Raw genomic sequence first — 18,510 nt, forward strand, 5'->3', positions numbered from 1 at the left:
CTTTCCCTTCTCCAGGGGATCTTCCCAAGCCAGGGATTGAACCCAGGTATCCCGCATTGCAGGCTGATTCTTTACCAGCTGAGCCACCAGGGAAGCCCCATTTGAAGTATAAATGCCTATTTATCATGTCAGGAGTAAAATGCTATGATACTTATTGATGACTATGAAAACTTTTATTTTATGTGTAAAGATAATTATTAGGAACTTACAGTTAAATAGGGAAATATAAAAAGTCAACACAATTATTAAGAAAACATGAAGTGATCAAATCCATTTAAGAGCATCGTTAAATTTTTTTTTCTTTTTTTTTTCATTCATTAGTTGGAGGCTGATTACTTTACAATATTGTAGTGGTTTTTGCCATACATTGACATGAATCAGCCATGGATTTACATGTGTTCCCCATCCCGATCCCCCCTCGCACCTCCCTCCCCATCCCTTCCTTCTGGGTCTTCCCAGTGCACCAGCCCTGAGCACTTGTCTCATGCATCCAACCTGGGCTGGCGATCTGTTTCACACTTGATAATATACATATTGCAATGCTATTCTCTCAGATCATCCCACCCTCGCCTTCTCCCACAGAGTCCAAAAGTCTGTTCTATACATCTGTGTCTCTTTTTCTGTCTTGCATATAGGGTTATCATTACCATCTTTTTAAATTCCATATATATGCATTAGTATACTGCATTGGTGTTTATCTTTCTGGCTTACTTCACTCTGTATAATGGGCTCCAGTTTCATCCATCTCATTAGAACTGATTCAAATGTATTCTTTTTAATGGCTGAGTAATATTCCATTGTGTATATGTACCATAGCTTTCTTATCCATTCATCTGCTGATGGGCATCTAGATTGCTTCCATGTCCTGGCTATTATAAGCAGTGCTGTGAAGAGCATCATTAAATTCTTTGAGCCAATAATTTTTAAATTAAATATAAGACAAAAACTTAGATACCATATTCCAAACTTTGTTATTTTTTGTATTAGCATTCATAACAGTAAGCAAAAACTTCAAAGGACTATATTTGATTTGTAGTTTTTTAATTATAATGAGTGTTTTAAGAAAAAGCCTTATTTGAAAACCCTTCATAGTTTATGAAGCTGTAATAAAAGCTAAATGTCAAACTTCCCTGGTGCTCCAGTGGTTAAGAATCCACCTGCCAATGTGGGGGCCATGGCCTTGATCCCTGATCCAGGAAGATTCCCTGTGACACAGACCAACTAAGCCCGTGCCCCATAAATATTGAGCCTGCACTCTAGAGTCCATGCTCTGTAAACAAGAGTGTGCTGTGCTTAGTCTCTCAGTCATGTCTGACTCTTTGTGACCCCATGGACTGTAGCCCACCAGGCTCCTCTGTCCATGGGATTCTCCAGGCAAGAAGACTGGAGTGGGTTGCCACACCCTCCTCCAAGGATCTTCCCAACCCAGGGATCGAACCTGCTTCTCTTAAGCCTCCTGCATTGGCAGGCAGGTTCTTTACCACTAGCGCCACTTGGGAAGCCCAAGAGAAGCCACCCCAATGAGAAGCCCATGCTCTGCCACTAGAGAGTAGCCCCCACTCACGACAACTACAGAAAGCCTACACACGGCTATGAAGACCCAGCGGCAGCCAAAAATAAATAAAATATTTTTTTAAAAATCTAAATGTCAACTTTTCTATCTCAAAATTTTATAAGGAAGAAAATTTTCAAAATCATGCACAACATCCATGATAAATTATGTTTTATTCAAATGCAGTAACAGAGAACGTAATGACTATAAAGAGAAGCTGGGAATAGAGATAAGTGAGATAGCCAAAGACTGATTCTCACTAGGCAAACTTCAAGACAGTAGACTTTACAGGAATGCTTTAAATTACTTCCTCATAGTTTTAGATCTATGGAGTTCAAAAATCTAAACAAAACTTGTTGAAATGATGCATTTGACAGGCAACTATTTTCAGTAGTTGAAATGGAAGGATTTTGAAGTTTGTTCAAGCTATAAATTCCAGGTAGAAAGTTCTTGCTAGAAATTAAATTGGTTCAGTTCAGTCACTCAGACGTGTCCGGCTCTTTGCGACCCCATGGACCACAGCATGCCAGGCCTCCCTGTCCATCACCAAACTCATGTCCACCGAGTCGGTGATGCCATCCAACCATATCATCCTCTGTCGTCCCCTTCTCTTCCTGCCCACAATCTTTCGAGCATCCGGGTCTTTTCAAATGAGTCAGCTCTTCGCATTAGGTGGCCAAAGTATTGGAGTTTCAGCTTCAACATCAGTCCTTCCAATGAACACCCAGGACTGATCTCCCTCAGGATGGACTGGTTGGATCTCCTTGCAGTCCAAGGGACTCTCAAGAGTCTTCTCCAACACCACAGTTCAAAAGCATCAATTCTTCAGTGCTCAGCTTTATTTATATTCCAACTCTCACATCCATACATGACTACTGAAAAAACCATAGCCTCGACTAGATGGACCTTTGTTGGCAAAGTAATGTCTCAGCTTTTTAATATGCTGTCTAGATTGGTCATAACTTTCCTTACAAGGAATATGCATCTTTTAATTTCATGGCTGCAGTCACCATTTGCAGTGATTTTGGAGCCCCCCAAAAATAAAGTCAGCCACTGTGTCCCCATCTATTTGCCATGAAGTGATGGGACTGCATGCCATGATCTTAGTTTTCTGAATGTTGAGCTTTAAGCCAACTTTTTCACTCTCCTCTTTCACTTTCATCAGGAGGCTCTTTAGTTCTTCTTCACTTTCTGCCATAACGGTGGTGTCATCTGCATATCTGAGGTTATTGATATTTCTCCCGGCAATCTTGATTCCAGCTTGTGCTTCCTCCAGCCCCGCATTTCTCATGATGTACTCTGCATATAAGTTAAATAAGCAGGGTGACAATATACAGCTTTGACATACTCCTTTCCCTATGTGGAACCAGTCTGTTGTTCCGTGTCCAGTTCTAACTGTTGCTTCCTGACCTGCATACAGGTTTCTCAAGAGGCAGGTCAGGTGGTCTGGTATTCCCATCTCTTTCAGAAGTTTCCACACTTTATGGTGATCCACACAGTCGAAGACTTTGGCGTAGTCAATAAAGCAGAAATAGATGTTTTTCTGGAACTCTCTTGCTTTTTCAATGATCCAGCGGATGTTGACAATTTGATCTCTGATTCCTCTGCCTTTTCTAAAACCACCTTGAACATCTGAAAGTTCATGGTTCATGTATTGCTGAAGCCTGGCTTGGAGAATTTTGAGCATTACTTTACTAGCATGTGAGATGAGTGCAATCGTGTGGTAGTTTGAGCATTCTTTGGCATTGCCTTTCTTAGGGATTGGAATGAAAACTGACCTTTTCCAGTCCTGTGGCCAGTGCTGAGTTTTCCAAATTTGCTGGCATATTGAATGCAGCACTTTCACAGCATCATCTTTGAGGATTTGAAATAGCTCAACTGGAATTCCATCACCTCCACTTGCTTTGTTCGTAACTAGCTTTGTTCGTAACTAGCTTTGTTCATAGTGATGCTTCCTACGGCTCACTTGACTTCACTTTCCAGGATGTCTGGCTCTAGGTGAGTGATCACACCATCGTGATTATCTGGGTTGGGAAGATCTTTTTCGTAGAGTTCTTCTGTGTATTCTTGCCACCTCTTCTTAATATCTTCTGCTTCTGTTAGGTCCATACCATTTCTGTCCTTTATTGAGCCCATCTTTGCATGGAATATTTCCTTAATATCTCTAATCATCTTGAAGAGATCTTTCGTCTTTCCCATTCTATTATTTTCCTCTATTTCTTTGCACTGATTACTGAGGAAGGCTTTTTTGTCTCTCCTTGCTATTCTTTGGAACTCTGCATTCAAATGGGAATATCTTTCCTTTTCTCCTTTGCTTTTTGCTTCTCTTCTTTTCACAGCTATTTGTAAGGCCTCCTCAGACAGCCATTTTGCTTTTTTGCATTTCTTTTCCTTGTGGATGGTCTTGATCCCTGTCTCCTGTATAATGTCATGAACCTCCGTCCATAGTTCATCAGGCACGCTGTCTATCAGATCTAGTCCCTTAAATCTATTTCTCACTTCCACTGTATAGTCATAAGGGATTTGATTTAGGTCATACCTGAATGGTCTAGTGGTTTTCCTCACTTTCTTCAATTTAAGTCTGAATCTGGCAATAAGAAGTTCATGATCTAAATTAAATTAGTGGAAAACTTTTTTTCTGAATTATATTTACTGTGCACAAAATGATTAGTGGTACTATTAGATGTGCTATTTTAAAAATTTTGTGCATCATACACTTGGACATGCAGAAAACACTTGGAATTTTTAAAAATTAGATAGTACAATGGATTTATGCTTTTGTTTTACTTATTTACAGAATCAGTTTTCTATTTCTATGTTAGAAAAAAAAACTGCCCCCAAACTTACTGGCTTAATAATATAAACATCATTTATTTGGTTCACAATTCTTTGGGTTGGCAATTTAGTCTGGGCCCAGCGGGGCAGAGAACTAGTGCTGGGCAGGGAAACCTGAACTGTAACTGACCAATGACTGAAGGTTCACTGTGGACAATCTGGGAGTTTAAAACTGCAGGGAGACCCAGCCATCAGGAGTCCCCCAGGCTTTTGTGAGACTGGATCTCTATCATGTTCTTACAGTGAATGTCAGAGAACAATCCCCTCCTGCTTCCAGCAAGGGGAGAGGAAAAGGAAATACACTGGAGTATACTGTTCTTAACAAGCTCTGCCCTCAGGAAAAGCTATTTAACCAAAGCCTAGCTTGCTGGGGTTTTATCAGAGCCTAACTGACTTGGGGAAAGAAAATATTCAAATATAGCCAACTCTAGCCTTCCACCTGGAAAAAAGGAAATATCCAACTCCAGTCCACTCATGCCATCTTGTCCCACTGAGGGGGTAGGAAAAAACTGAGAAGGATGTGTGAAGTTCACAGTCCACAGGGACAGGCTTGCTTAGAGTCTGAGATCTGTCAACTAAAAAAAAAATGTACAACCTAGAAGTTGAGAATTATGTGTTATTTTAATGAACTTCTGAGGACTTAAACCTGGAAGACAGCCTCTCAGATAGCTCTGAGGGACTGCTCTGAAGAGGTAAGGGAGGAGCCAGGATAAATAGGAGTTTTGCAACAAAAACCTGGTAGTTGGAACATCAAAAGATTACTGTTAATTAAAGAAAACCAGACAGGATTTCCCTGGTGGTACAATGGATAAGAGTCCACCTGCTGGTCAAGAAGTAACGACTAGAACTGGACATGGAACAACAGACTGGTTCCAAATTAGGAAAGGAGTACGTCAAGGCTGTATATTGTCACCCTGCTTATTTAACTTATATGCAGAGTGAAAGCGAAAGTGAAGTTGCTCAGTCGTGTCCGACTTTTTGCGACCCCATGGACTGTAGCCTACCAGGCTCCTCCGTCCATGGGATTTTCCAGGCAAGAATACTGGAGTGGGTTGCCATAATGCTGGGCTGATTGAAGCACAAGCTGGAATCAAGATTGCCGGAAGAAATATCAATAACCTCAGATATGCAGATGACACCACCCTTATGGCAGAAAGAGAAGAACTAAAGAGCCTCTTGATGAAAGTGAAAGAGGAGCGTGAAAAAGATGGCTTAAAACTCAGCATTCAAAAAACGAAGATAATGGCATCCAGTCCCATCACTCCATGACAAATAGATTGGGAAACAATGGAAACAGTGAGAGACCTTATTGTCTCACTATACAAGCATGCTATTTCTAGCATGGAATACCTTTTGTCTTATGCATTATAACCATTACTGATAATGCATTAAACTGATCATGTGTAAGATTAAATATAGGGGGAAAAAAGAGACAAGAAAGACTCTTAAGAATGGAAAGTGTACTGAGAATAAGGACACATGTTAAACTTGGTGAATCTTACAGAGATGCACCAAAAATACACAGTGTACTCTGTACTATGTTGAACATATTAAACCTGAGTATAAGCCTGGTTCCTGAGGAACTGGGAAGCAAATTCACTGCTTAAATGTCAACATAAAACATCTTTATGAATTATCAAATGGAAGATTGACTGTATGTAAGAAGAAATATATCAAATATTAAACTTTATTAGATTAAAAAAAAAAGGGTTCACCTGCCAATGCAGGGGGCATGGGTTAGATCCCTGGTCTGGGAAGGTTCCCATGCTGTGGAGCAGCTAAGCTGGTATACCACAGCTACTGAGCCCATGAGTCACAACTACTGATGCCCATGCTGCAACTACTAAAGCCTGAATGCCCTAGGCCTGTGCTCTGCAATAAGAGAAGCCACTACAGTGAGAAGCCCGTGCACCACAATGAAGAGTAACCCTCACTCGCTGCAACTACAGAAAGTCTGTGTGCAACAAAGAAGACCGAGTGCAACCAAAAATAAAATAAATAAATAATTTTTTAAAAAAATTAAAGAAAACCAAACATCTCAAGTTAATGAATTTAGTGCTTTTCTAAGTATGGGGAAATGCGAGAGTCTGGGTTCATTGATATCGTTCCTTTGATGTGTACCTTAAGGGCCAGTGTCTTGCTTTTCTCCATCCTGAATCCTCTCAGGGTACACAGTTGGGGGTGGCTGCAGTGGCTGATGGCTTGGTGGCATCTTCTGTTAACTGATATGGCAGGCAGCATTCTTCTTTCACAGATCTAATACAGGACTACAGAATGCTTCCTCTTCCCCCACACCCTATCACCACACCACTTAAAGGCCTATTTACAGCAGTTCCTTTTACTTAGTACATCACACCTGCCTATCAAGAAAAAAATTACAAGACACTAAAGAGCAAATACAGCTTGAAAAGATAGAGCAAGAATCATAATTAAACTCAGATATGGCAGGGAAGTAGGAATTATCAGACCAGCAATTTAAAACAACTATGATTAATATACTAAGGGCTCTAATGGATAAAGTAGACAGTATGCAAGAACAGATGGGCAATGTAAATAAAGAAAGAACCAAAAAAAAAAATGCTAGAGATCAAAAACACTAACAAAAATGAAGAGTCCTTTTGATGGGCTTCTTAGTAGACTAGACTTGGCTGAGAAAAGAATCTCTAAGCTTGAGGATATCTCAATAGAAATCTCCAAAACTGAAAAGCAAACAGAAAAAAAGATCAAACTGCTTCAATATCCAAGAACTGTGGAACAACTACAAGAGATGTAATATTTGTATAATGGGAATACCAGAAGGAGAAGAAAGAAAGGAGCAAAAGAAATATCTGAAACAATAATCACTGAGACTTTATGTGCATCTGTATTAGACACAAAACTACAGACCCAGGAATCTTATAAAACATCAAACAGGATAAATGCTCAAAAAACTATACCTAAGCATATTATTTCCAAATCACACAAAATTAAAGGAAAAAAACTCTTGAAAGAAATTAATGGGAAAAATACTTTACCTATAGAGAAGTAAAGATAAGATTTACACCCAACTTCTCAGAAACCTTGCAAGCAAGAAGAGAATGAATAAAGTGTTGCGTGGAAAAAAAAAATAAACCACCAATCTAGAATTCTGTACTCTGCAAAAGTAATCCTTCAAAGGTGAAAGAGGGGCTTCCCTGGTTATCCAGTGGTTAAGACTCCATGCTTCTGCTGCAAGGGGCATGGGTTCAATCCCTGGTCAGAGAACTAAGATTTCACATGCCACATGGTGCAACAACAACAAAAAAAGTGAAAGAGAAATTGAGCTTTCTCAAACAAACAAAAATTCAGGGAATTTATTGCCAGTATACCTGCCTTGCAAGAAATGTTAAAAGAAGTTCTTTAAAGAAAAGGAAAACTATATAGGTTAAAAACTCAGATCAATATAAAGAAAAGAAGAACACCAGAAAAGGAATAATTGAAGGTAAAATTAAAACTTTAATTTTTATTATTCTTTATAATAGCAACACTGTATTCAACTATTATGCCTGTGTGTGTGTGTATATACAGGCACACCTCAGACATACTGTGGGTTCAATTCTACACTACCACAATAAAGCAGATATTGCAATAAAGCTAGTCACAGAAATATTTTGTTTTCCCAGTGCATATAAAATTTATGTTAAAAAATAAAAGCTTGGGACTTCTCTAGTGGTCCAGTAGCTAAGACTCTACACGCCCAATGCAGGGGGCCTGGGTTCAATCTCTGGTCAGGGAACTACATCCCACATGCCACAACTAAGAGTTCATATGCCACAGCTAAAGATCCTGCATGCCACAATTATGACCTGGTGAAGCCAAATAAACACTAAAAAAAATTAAAAGTTATGTTCACACTATACTGCACTATTAAGTGTATAAAAGCATCATGTCTTAGAAAAACAGTATACATACTTTAAAAATATTTCATTACTAAAAAATGCTAATCATCATCTGAGTCATTAGGAACTCATAGTAGTTACATCAAAGATCGCTGATCACAGATCATTTTAACAAGTATAATAATAATGGAAAAAACTTGAAATATTGTGATACCAAAATGTGACACAGAGACAAAACAAACACATGCTATTGGGAAAATGGTGCCATAGACTTGCTCAGTGAAGACTTGCCACAAATCTTCAATTTGTAAAATATACAATATCTATGAAGTGTAATGAAGCAAGGAGCAATAAAATGAGATACATATATGTTTATGTATAAGTGAGATAAATGACACCAATAATATGGAAGACAAGAGGAGTGTATTAGTATTGCTTTGTTATTATAAGATATTTATACTACCTATAAAGCAGTATAATCTTATTTTAAAGTGAAGTGGACTTGGATTCATCATAAATGTATATTGCAAACTCTAGGGAAACCACTGAAAAAAGTTTTAAAAAAAAGTATAACTGGGGCTTCCCTGTGGCTTAGTGGTAAAGAATCCACCTGCCAATGCAGCAGACTCGGGTTCGATCCCTCCCTGGTCTGGGAAGATCCGACATGCCATGGAGCAACTAAGCCTGTGTGCCACAGCTACTGAGCCTGTGCTCTAGAGCCCATGGGCCACAACTGCTGAGCCCATGCATCACAACTATTGAAGCCTGTGTGCCCTAGAGCCTGTGCTCCACAACAATAGAAGCCATTGCAATGAGAAGCCTGCACACCGCAACTAGAAAGTAGACCCCGCAACTAGAGAAAGCTCATGCAGCAACAAAGAGCCAGCACAGCCAAAAATATATAAATAAATAAATTTAAAAGTTAAAAAAAGCATAACTGATAAGCTAAGAAAGGAGAGAAAACGGAATTATATAAAATGTTCAAAGAAAACCACAAAAGCCCAAAAAATTAGAAGACAAAAGTAGAAACAAAGAACAATGACAACCAGTAAAAAGCAATAACAAATACGGTGGCTGTTAATCTAACTATAGTGGCTTGGATGGTAAAGAATATGCCTGCAATGCAGGAGACCTGGGCTCAATCCCTGGGTTGGGAAGATCCCCTGGAGAAGGGCATGACAACCCAGTCCAGTTTTCTTGCCTGGACAGAAGAGCCTAGCAGGCTACAGTCCATAGGATCGCACAGTCAGACATGATTGAAGCGACTTAGCACACACGCAATCTAACTATATCAATAATCACTTTGAATACTGAGTCTAAATGCAACAACTAAAAGACAGAGATTGTCAGAATAGATAAAAAATAAGACCCAACACTATACATTGTCCACAAGAAGCCCACTTTAAATATGAAAACACATATTAATTAAAAGTAAATGGAATATTGTAAAATAATTAGTCTCCAATTAAATTAAATAAATTAATTTTTTTAAAAGTAAATGGAAAGAGAAAGATATACCTTGCTAACACTAATCAAAAGAAAGTAGAAGTAGCTATATTAATTTCAGACAAAGCAGATATTAGACCAAGGAAGGTTATCAGGGATAAAGAGGGGCATTACATAATGATAAAGGGGTCAATTCTCTAAAAAGATATAATAATCCTTAATGTGTATGTTCTCAACAATGCAGCATCAAACCAGTGAGGCAAAAACAGATAAAATTGCACAAAGAAAAAGATGAACCCATTATCATAACTGGAGCCATCAACACCCTTATACCAGATATGGATCCAGCAGGCAAAAAATCAGTAAGAACAAAGTTAGATTCAAGAACAAAATCTATCAGCTAGATATAAGGGACATCTACAGACTACTTCATCAAACAATAGCAGAATACACATTATTCTCAAGCTCACAAGGAACATTTACCAAGATAGACCACATTCTGGGCCAAAAACCACACCTTAATATTAATAGAATAGAAACCATACAATGTATGCTTTCAGACTACAATGGAATTAAGGTAAAAATCAATAACAACAACAAAAAAAGGTAAATGGAAAATTCCAAAATACAACCCATTTCCAAATAGCACATGGGTCAAAGAATCTCAAAAATCTCAATAGAAATTTGAAGATATATTGAACTTAATTAAAAAGAAAATTTAACTTATCAAAATTTGTAAGATGCAGTAAAGGCAGTGCTTAGACTACAGTATTAAATTACAGTATTGAACGCATATATTAGAAAAAAAGAAAGAGGTAAAATCAATAATCTAAGCTTCCACTTTAGCATACTAGAAAAACAAAAGCAAATTAAACCCAAAGTTAACAGAAGAGAAAAAAATAAGAATTAGAGCAGAAATCAATGAGATTGAAAACAGGAAATCAATAAAAAAAATTACTGAAACCAAAAGCTGGTTCCTTGAAAAGATCAATGAAAGTGATAAGCCTCTAGCCAGGCTAATTAAGAAAAAAAGAGAGAGCATACAAATTACTAATATCTGGAATAAAAGAAGGGACCATAGATCTGATAGCCATTAAAAGGGTAATAAAGAAAGACATACTACCAACAACTCTATGTTAACAAATGTGATAACCTAGATGAAGTGGACCAATTCTGTGAAAGATACAATTTATGAAAACTTACATTAAGAAGAAATAGACAATCTGAATAGGCCTATATCTGTTAATGAAATTGAAACAATAATTAATAACCTTTATTAATTAGGTTATTATTAACTAGGCCCAGATGAATTCTATCAAATATTTAATACCAATTCTCTGCAATCTCTTTCAGAAGATAGAAACAGAGGAAATACTTCCTAATTCATTCTGTGAGACCAAAGAAAAGAAAGTGTAGTCGTTCAATCGTGTCCAACTCTTTGGGACCCCATGGACTGTAGCCTACCAGGCTCCTCTGCCCATGGAATTTTCAAGGCAAGAGTAGTGGAGTCCATTGCCATTTCCTACACTCCAGGGGATCTTCCCGACCCAGGGATCGAACCTGGGTCTCTCACGTTGTAGGCAGACGCTTTTACCCTCTGAGCCACCAGGGAAGTCCCAGCATTACCAGCGTTAGGAGCATTACCCTAATATCGAAACCAGACAAAGATATTAAAAGAAAAGTATAGACCAGTAGCTCTCATGAGCATAGATGCAAAAATCCTCAACAAAAAATTAGCAAATCAAATCCAACAATATACAAAATAAATTATACACCACAGCCAAGTGGGATTTATCCCAGGTATGCAAAGCTGGTTTAACATTCAAAAATCAGTTATTTAACCCATCACATCAACAGGCTAAAGAAGAAAAATCACATGATAATACCAACAGATGAAGAAAAAGCATTTGACAAAATCCAGTTGGACCATGAAGAAGGAGGAGTGTTGAAGAATTGATGCTTTTGAACTGTGGTGTTGGAGAAGACTCTTGAGAATCCCTTGGGCTGCAAGGAGATCAAATCAGTCAATTCTAAAGGAGATCAATCCTGAATATTCATTGGAAGGACTGATGCTGATGCTGAAGCTGAAGCTTCAGTACTTTGGCTACCTGATGTGAAGAGCTGACTTGTTAGAAAAGACCCTGATGCTGGGAAAGATTGAAGGCAGGAGGAGAAGGGGATGACAGAGGATGAGACGACTGGATGACATCCCTGACTCAAAGGACATTGCTTTGAGCAAGCTCTGGGAGATGGTGAAAGACAGAGAAGCCTAGCATGCTGCAGTCCATGGGGTCACAGAGTCGGACATTACTGAGTGACTTAACAACAACACCCATGCATGATAAAAAACTCAGCAAACTAACAACGCAGGGAAACTTTCTTCAACTTTTGTAGAAAGAATATCTACAAAAAACCTATAGCTAATAACACACTTAATGGTGAGCAGCTTAGAGCTTTCCCACTAAGAACAGGAACAAGGCAAGATGTCTCCCTCGCCTCTGTTTTTTAACATCATAAGTCCTAGCAAATGTAGTAAGACAAGGAAAGGAAATAATAGGTATACAGACTGGAAAGGAAGAAATAAAATTATCTTTGTTCCAGATGACATGATTGTCTACGTAGAAAATCTGAATGTATAGACCAAAAAAAAAGAGAAAAGAACTCCTAGAATTAGTAAGCAATTATAGCAAGGTTGCTGGATACAAGGTTAGAATACAAAAGAAGTCAATTTCTTTCCTATATACCAGCAATGAATAAGTGGAATTTGAAATTTTATTTTATTTTTTTTGGAATTTGAAATTTTAAATGCAATGTCATTTACGTTACCACACCAGAAATGTAAAACTTAGTTATAAGTCTAACAAAATATGCACAAGATCTATATGAGGAAAACTATAAAGCTCTGATGATAGAAATCAAAGAACTAAATAAATGGAAAGATATTCCATATTAATGTATAGGAAGACTCAATATTGTCATCAGTTCTTCACAACTTGATCTACAGATTCAATGTAACCAATTAAAACCCCAACAAGTTATTTTGTGGATATCAACAAATTGATTCTAAAGTTTATGGAAAGGAGACAAACCCAGAATAGTCAACACTATTGAAGGAGAAAAAAATGTTGGAGAACTAACAGTACCAACTTCAAGACTTACTAAAAGCCAGATAGTGTGGTATTGGTGAAAGAATAGACAAATGGATCAATGGAACAGAATAGAGACTCCAGGAATTGAGCTACATAAAATAGTCAGCTGATCGTTGATAAAGGAGCAAAGGGAAATCAGTGGAACAAAAATATTCTCTTCAATAAATAGTGCTGAAACAATTGGACATCCACACACAAAGAAAGAATCTAGAAACAGAGCTTACACTCTTCAAGAAACTAGCTCAAAATGAATCACAGATCTAAAAGTAGAATGTAAAACTATAAAACTCCTAGAATATAACATAGGAGAAAATCTAGATGATCTTGGATTTGAAAGTGACTCTTTAGATAAAACACCAAAGGCGCAATTCATAAAAGGAAGGATTAGTAAATTGGACTTGATTGAAATTAATACTTTGCTGCTCTGCAAAAGACACTGTCAAGAGTATGAATAGTTGATCCACAGACTGGGAAAAAATATTTGCAAAACACATATTTGATAAAGGATTTAAGTTATCCAACATAAAGTCTTAAAATGAAACTGTAAGAAAACAAAAAGCCTGATTTAAAAAAATGAGCCAAAGACCTTAACAGTCACCTCACCAAAGAAGATATACAGATGGCAAATAAGCATATGAAAAGATGTTACACATCATATGTCATCATGGAAATGCAAATTAAAATACTAATGAGATACCAGTACACACCAATTAGAATGGCCAAAATCCAGAACACAGACAACACCAGTTGCTGGCAAGGATGTGGAGCAACAGGCATTCTCAATCATTGCTGGTGGGAATGCAAAATGGTATAGCCACTTTGGGAGACAGTTTGGTGGTTCCTTTAAAAACTAAAAATACAAAAAAAAAATAAAATAAAATAAACAGTAAAAACTAAAAATACATATAGTTCAGCAATCATGCTCCTTGGTATTTATCAAAAGAAGCTGAAAACCTAGGTCCATATAAAGACCTGCACACAGATGTTTATAGAAGATTTATTCATAATTTCCAAAACTTGGAAGCAACCACAATATCTTGTAGCAGGTGAATAGATAAACTGGTACATTTAGACAATGGAATACTACTTAGTGATAAAAAGAAATAAGCTATCAAGCCATAAGAAGACATGGGAGAATCTTAAAATGCATGTTAGTAAGTGAAAGAAGTCAATCTGAAAAGGCTATGTGTTGTAGGATTCCAACTATATGACATTCTGGAAAAGGCAAAACTATGGAGACAGTAAAAAGATCACTGGTTGCCTGGGGTTGGGGTGGGAGTGAGGGATGAATAGAATGAATAAGGAGGAATGAATGAGGAGCTCAGATAATTTTTAGGGCAGTGAAAATACTCTCTTTGATATTTTTTTTTCTCTTTGATATTTTAATGATGGATATGTGTCATTATACATTTGTCATTATACATTATACATAGAATGTACAAGACCAAGAGTGAACTCTAATGTAAACTATGGACTTTGGATGATAATCGTGTATCAATATAGGTTGACTGATTTTTAACAAATGTACCACTGTGGGTGCAGAGTGTGGATAATGGGGGAGGCTATCCACGTGAGGAGGCAGAAGGGATATTAAAAAATCTCTGTATCTTCCACTTAGTTTTGCTGTGAACCTGAAACTACTCTAAAACATAAAGTCTATCAAAAACTATTCTTAACTTTCTTCAAGCAGTGCACAGAACTGACAGTGCTGAGAAATTAGTATTCCTGCATCATAACGTCAAAATTTATAATGTGAAAACCTCATTTGTAAACAAATATTTATAATCATTTTCCAATAATGTTTTGAATTTACTCTTCTATTCCAGATGTTTTTTCCATTAATATGATAGTGTTATCTTTGGCCTCAGCTTCAGGAAAATATTGACTTTAAGATGTGGCCATTTAGCATTTTGCCTAAATGTATATTCAGTGCACCCCTAGTCACCAAGTAAACCAGAACCTCAGAGTCACTAGGAGTATTTCACTTAATCCGCTATCAATTTTCTGATTCATCCAATGGGCGTGTGTTCTAGTTCCTCCTCAGTTTAGGGGTACATTCATAACTTAATATCACTTTGAAAAAAGAAGATAGATGTCTTACCCTTTCCCACATGCAGAAGTTTTATTGTCAAAAACCAGGAGTGACAATAATAGAAGGCTTCAAACCAACCCTTAGAAAATCACAGTCACCTATTTTCGTGCCTAGCACAGCCATGGCTTGGGGTCCCAAGATGTCCCTGAAATGTGTAGCAGCTCCAAAACATTGGATGCTGGATAAACTGACTGGTGTGTTTGCCCCTCTTCCATCTACCAGCCCCCGCAAGCTAAGGGAATGTCTCCCCTAATCATTTTCCTAAGGAATAGACTTAAGTGTGCCCTAACAGGAGATGAAGTAAAGAAGATTTGCATGCAGCATTTCATTAAGATCGAAGGCAAAGTCCGCACAGATATAACCTACCCTGCTGGTTTTATGGATGTCATCAGCACTGATAAGATTGGAGAGCATTTTCATTTGATCTATGACACCAAGGGTTGCTTTGCTGTTCATCATATTACACCTGAGGAGGCCAAGTATAAATTGTGCAAAGTAAGAAAGATATTTGTGGGGACAAAAGGAATCCCTCATCTGGTAACCCATGATGCTTGTACCATCCGTTACCCTGATCCCCTCATCAAGGTGAATGACACCAATCAGATTGACTTGGGGACTGGCAAGATTACTGATTTCATCAAATTTGACACTGATGTGGCTCAGACGGTAAAGCATCTGTCTGCAGTGCAGGAGACCCGGGTTCGATCCCTCGTTCGGGAAGATCCCCTGGAGAAGGAAATGGCAGCCCGCTCCAGTATTCTTGCCTGGAAAATCCCATGGACCAAGGAGCCTGGTGGGCCACAGTCCATGGGGTCGAAAAGAGTCGGACACGACTGAGCGACTTCACTTCACTTCACTTCACTTCACTTCACTTCAACGACTGGAGGTGCTAACCTGGGAAGAATTGGTGTGATTACAAACCGGGAGAGACATCCAGGTTCTTTTGATGTAGTTCATGTGAAAGATGTGAACGGCAACAGCTTTGCCACATGGCTCTCAAACATTTTCATTATTGGCAAAGGCAACAAACCGTGGATCTCACTTCCCCGTGGAAAGGGTACTCGCCTTACCACTGCTGAGGAGAGAGACAAGAGATTGGCAGCCAAACAGAGAAGTGGATAAAATGATCTCTACATGATGTGATTGGAAAAGTCTTTGTACTTAATTAAAGATAATACAAAGTGAAAAAAAAAATGAAAGAAAATTACAGTCGCCATTTTGGGTAGACATTCCCCAACATTTGTCAAGCTCAGCATCAACAATTTTTTTCTAATTGGCGTATAGTTGCTTTCCAGGTGGCGCGAGTGGTAAAGAACCCACCTGCCAATGCAGGAGACAGAAGAGACACAGGTTCCATCCCAGGGTCAGGAAGATCCCCTGGAGGAGGGTATGGCTACCCACTCCAGTATTCTTGCCTGGAGAATCCCATGGACAGAGGAGACTTGTGGGCTACGGTCCATAGGGTCACAAAGAGTTGGACACGACTTAGTCACTTAGCACACACACATGTGTAGTTGCTTTACAGGGCTGTGTTAGTTTCTGCTGCACAACAACGTGAGTCGGCTATACAGGACAAACAATCGTATACAGTAAGTCAATTCTTTTGGTTACCTGGGCATACCTTTTACAACTAGTTCCTCCTCGGTGGCTGGCCCATCAGGAAGTAGCATTGTCCAAATCCAAATCTTTCCTGCTGTTCTTTTTCATGACGGATTTGGTTACTTTCCAGCCTAAAATTGCTATAGCATTGCTCTCTAGTTTAGAATTTGGGGGTTTGATTCATCTGTGTGCTAAAGCAAATCCCAACTTACTTCTCGAGAGTTATTTTGGCTCTGACAGTGTGTATTCCCTTGGCCTGCCTTCACATTTTTAAATTTATTTTTTATATTTTTTTCATTTATTTTTATTAGTTGGAGGCTAATTACTTTACAATATTGTAGTGGTTTTTGCCATACAGTGACATGAATCAGCCATGGATTTACATGTGTTCCCCATCCCGATCCCCCCTCCTGCCTCCCTCTCCATCCATTGAAGGGCCTTGGCTTTCTACTCCAGGATGGGTTCTTGTTTGGCTCATCTTCTACTCAGATTGACTTTTAAAACACATGGCTCTGTACTTTAGGAAACACAGAATAGCTGTGCTCTAAGGATTTGTCAGACAGCATACCCTCAAACCCACAGTTGCCCAACTTATCAAAAACTCTGAGAGAAATCAAATTTTATGGAGGATTGCCTGAAGGCTGTTAAGTCCATCCACTTCTCTGTTCTAAAATTTATCCCTGGATAAAAATGTATCCCTGAATACAATAAAACTGTATCCCTGGACAAAATTGTCCCTGACATAACTGTTTTTTTAAAAATTGAGATATAATTTACATACCATAAAATTCTTTTTAAAGTGTACAAGTCAATGTTTTTTTAGTATATTCAGAAAGTTGTGTAACCATCAGCACAGTTATTATTTGGAACATTTTCATCACCCCTCCCCCCAAAAATCCCATATTCATTAGCTGTCATACCCTCTTTCCCCATACCAATTACCATCATCATCCACTGCAAACCATTTATCTCTTTTCTCTTATGTGAAAGTGTTAGCTGTTCAGTCGTGTCCGACTTTTTGCAACCCCTATGGACTATAGCCCATCAGGCTCCTCTGCCATGAGATTTCCCAGACAATACTGTAGTAGGTTCCCATTTCCTTCTCCAGGGGATCTTCCTGACCCAGGGATCAAACCCGTGTCTCTTACATCTCCGGCATTGGCACACGGGTTCTTTACCATCTGAGCCTCAGGGAAGCCCTTTTCTCTTATAGATTTGTCTTTTCTAAACAGTTCATAAATGGAATCACCCAATATATGGCCTTTTTTGACTAGAGTCTTTCACTAAGCATAATATTTTCAAGATTCATCCATGTTGCAACATGTATCATTACTTCATTCCTTTTTTATGGATGAATAATATTCCATTTGTGGACATACCTCATTTTATTCATTCATTCATCATTTGGTTGCTACTTGGCTTTTATCTACTTTCTGGCTATTGTGAATAATGCTGCTGTGGAACTACATTTTTTTTTTTTAGCTCTGCCATGTGGCTTATGGGATCTTATTTCCCTGACCAGGGATTGAACCTGGAACCCCAGAAGTGTAAGCACCAGAGTCAGAACCACTGGACATCAGGGAATTTCCTGAAACAACTTTTAGCATTACACTAATAGCATACACTGAGAGATGTCATAAGAAATATACTAGAAATGTGAGATTTTTGACAGTAAGTAAATTTATTGCCCAGGATTCTATCAATAAGAATGCATGAGTTCGGCTTAATCTGAAAAACTTAGATGCTTAGAGACACTGTGGCAATCTTTTCACTTTTGGTGTTCACCTTTAGAAAACTTGGAAACAAATTTATGGCCCACTTCTAGCAGGTATCCAGGATCTTGATTTTTACTTTTAATTATCTTTTGTCCTGGTTACTTGCTTATTTTTATATCGTTGTATTACACTTGTTTGGACAACATAGGGTATAAACATTAATGGACATTTAGCCTCCTCTACAAGTCATGACTCACAGAAACAG

At 38.2% G+C, this 18,510-nt stretch overlaps 1 pseudogene across 1 annotated transcript; it reads left to right on the forward strand.

Moving 5' to 3' along the window:
* The first annotated feature begins 3,643 nt into the window (after positions 1-3,643).
* LOC122435904 lies at positions 3,644-16,125 on the forward strand (annotated as a pseudogene). Its single transcript, XR_006267730.1, has 4 exons — positions 3,644-3,650; positions 5,352-5,353; positions 15,046-15,583; positions 15,794-16,125. The product of XR_006267730.1 is annotated as a 40S ribosomal protein S4, X isoform-like (transcript).
* Positions 16,126-18,510: the final 2,385 nt, after the last annotated feature.

Source organism: Cervus canadensis, chromosome X (genome assembly GCF_019320065.1).
Source record: "Cervus canadensis isolate Bull #8, Minnesota chromosome X, ASM1932006v1, whole genome shotgun sequence".
In the NCBI taxonomy this organism is placed as follows: domain Eukaryota; kingdom Metazoa; phylum Chordata; class Mammalia; order Artiodactyla; family Cervidae; genus Cervus; species Cervus canadensis.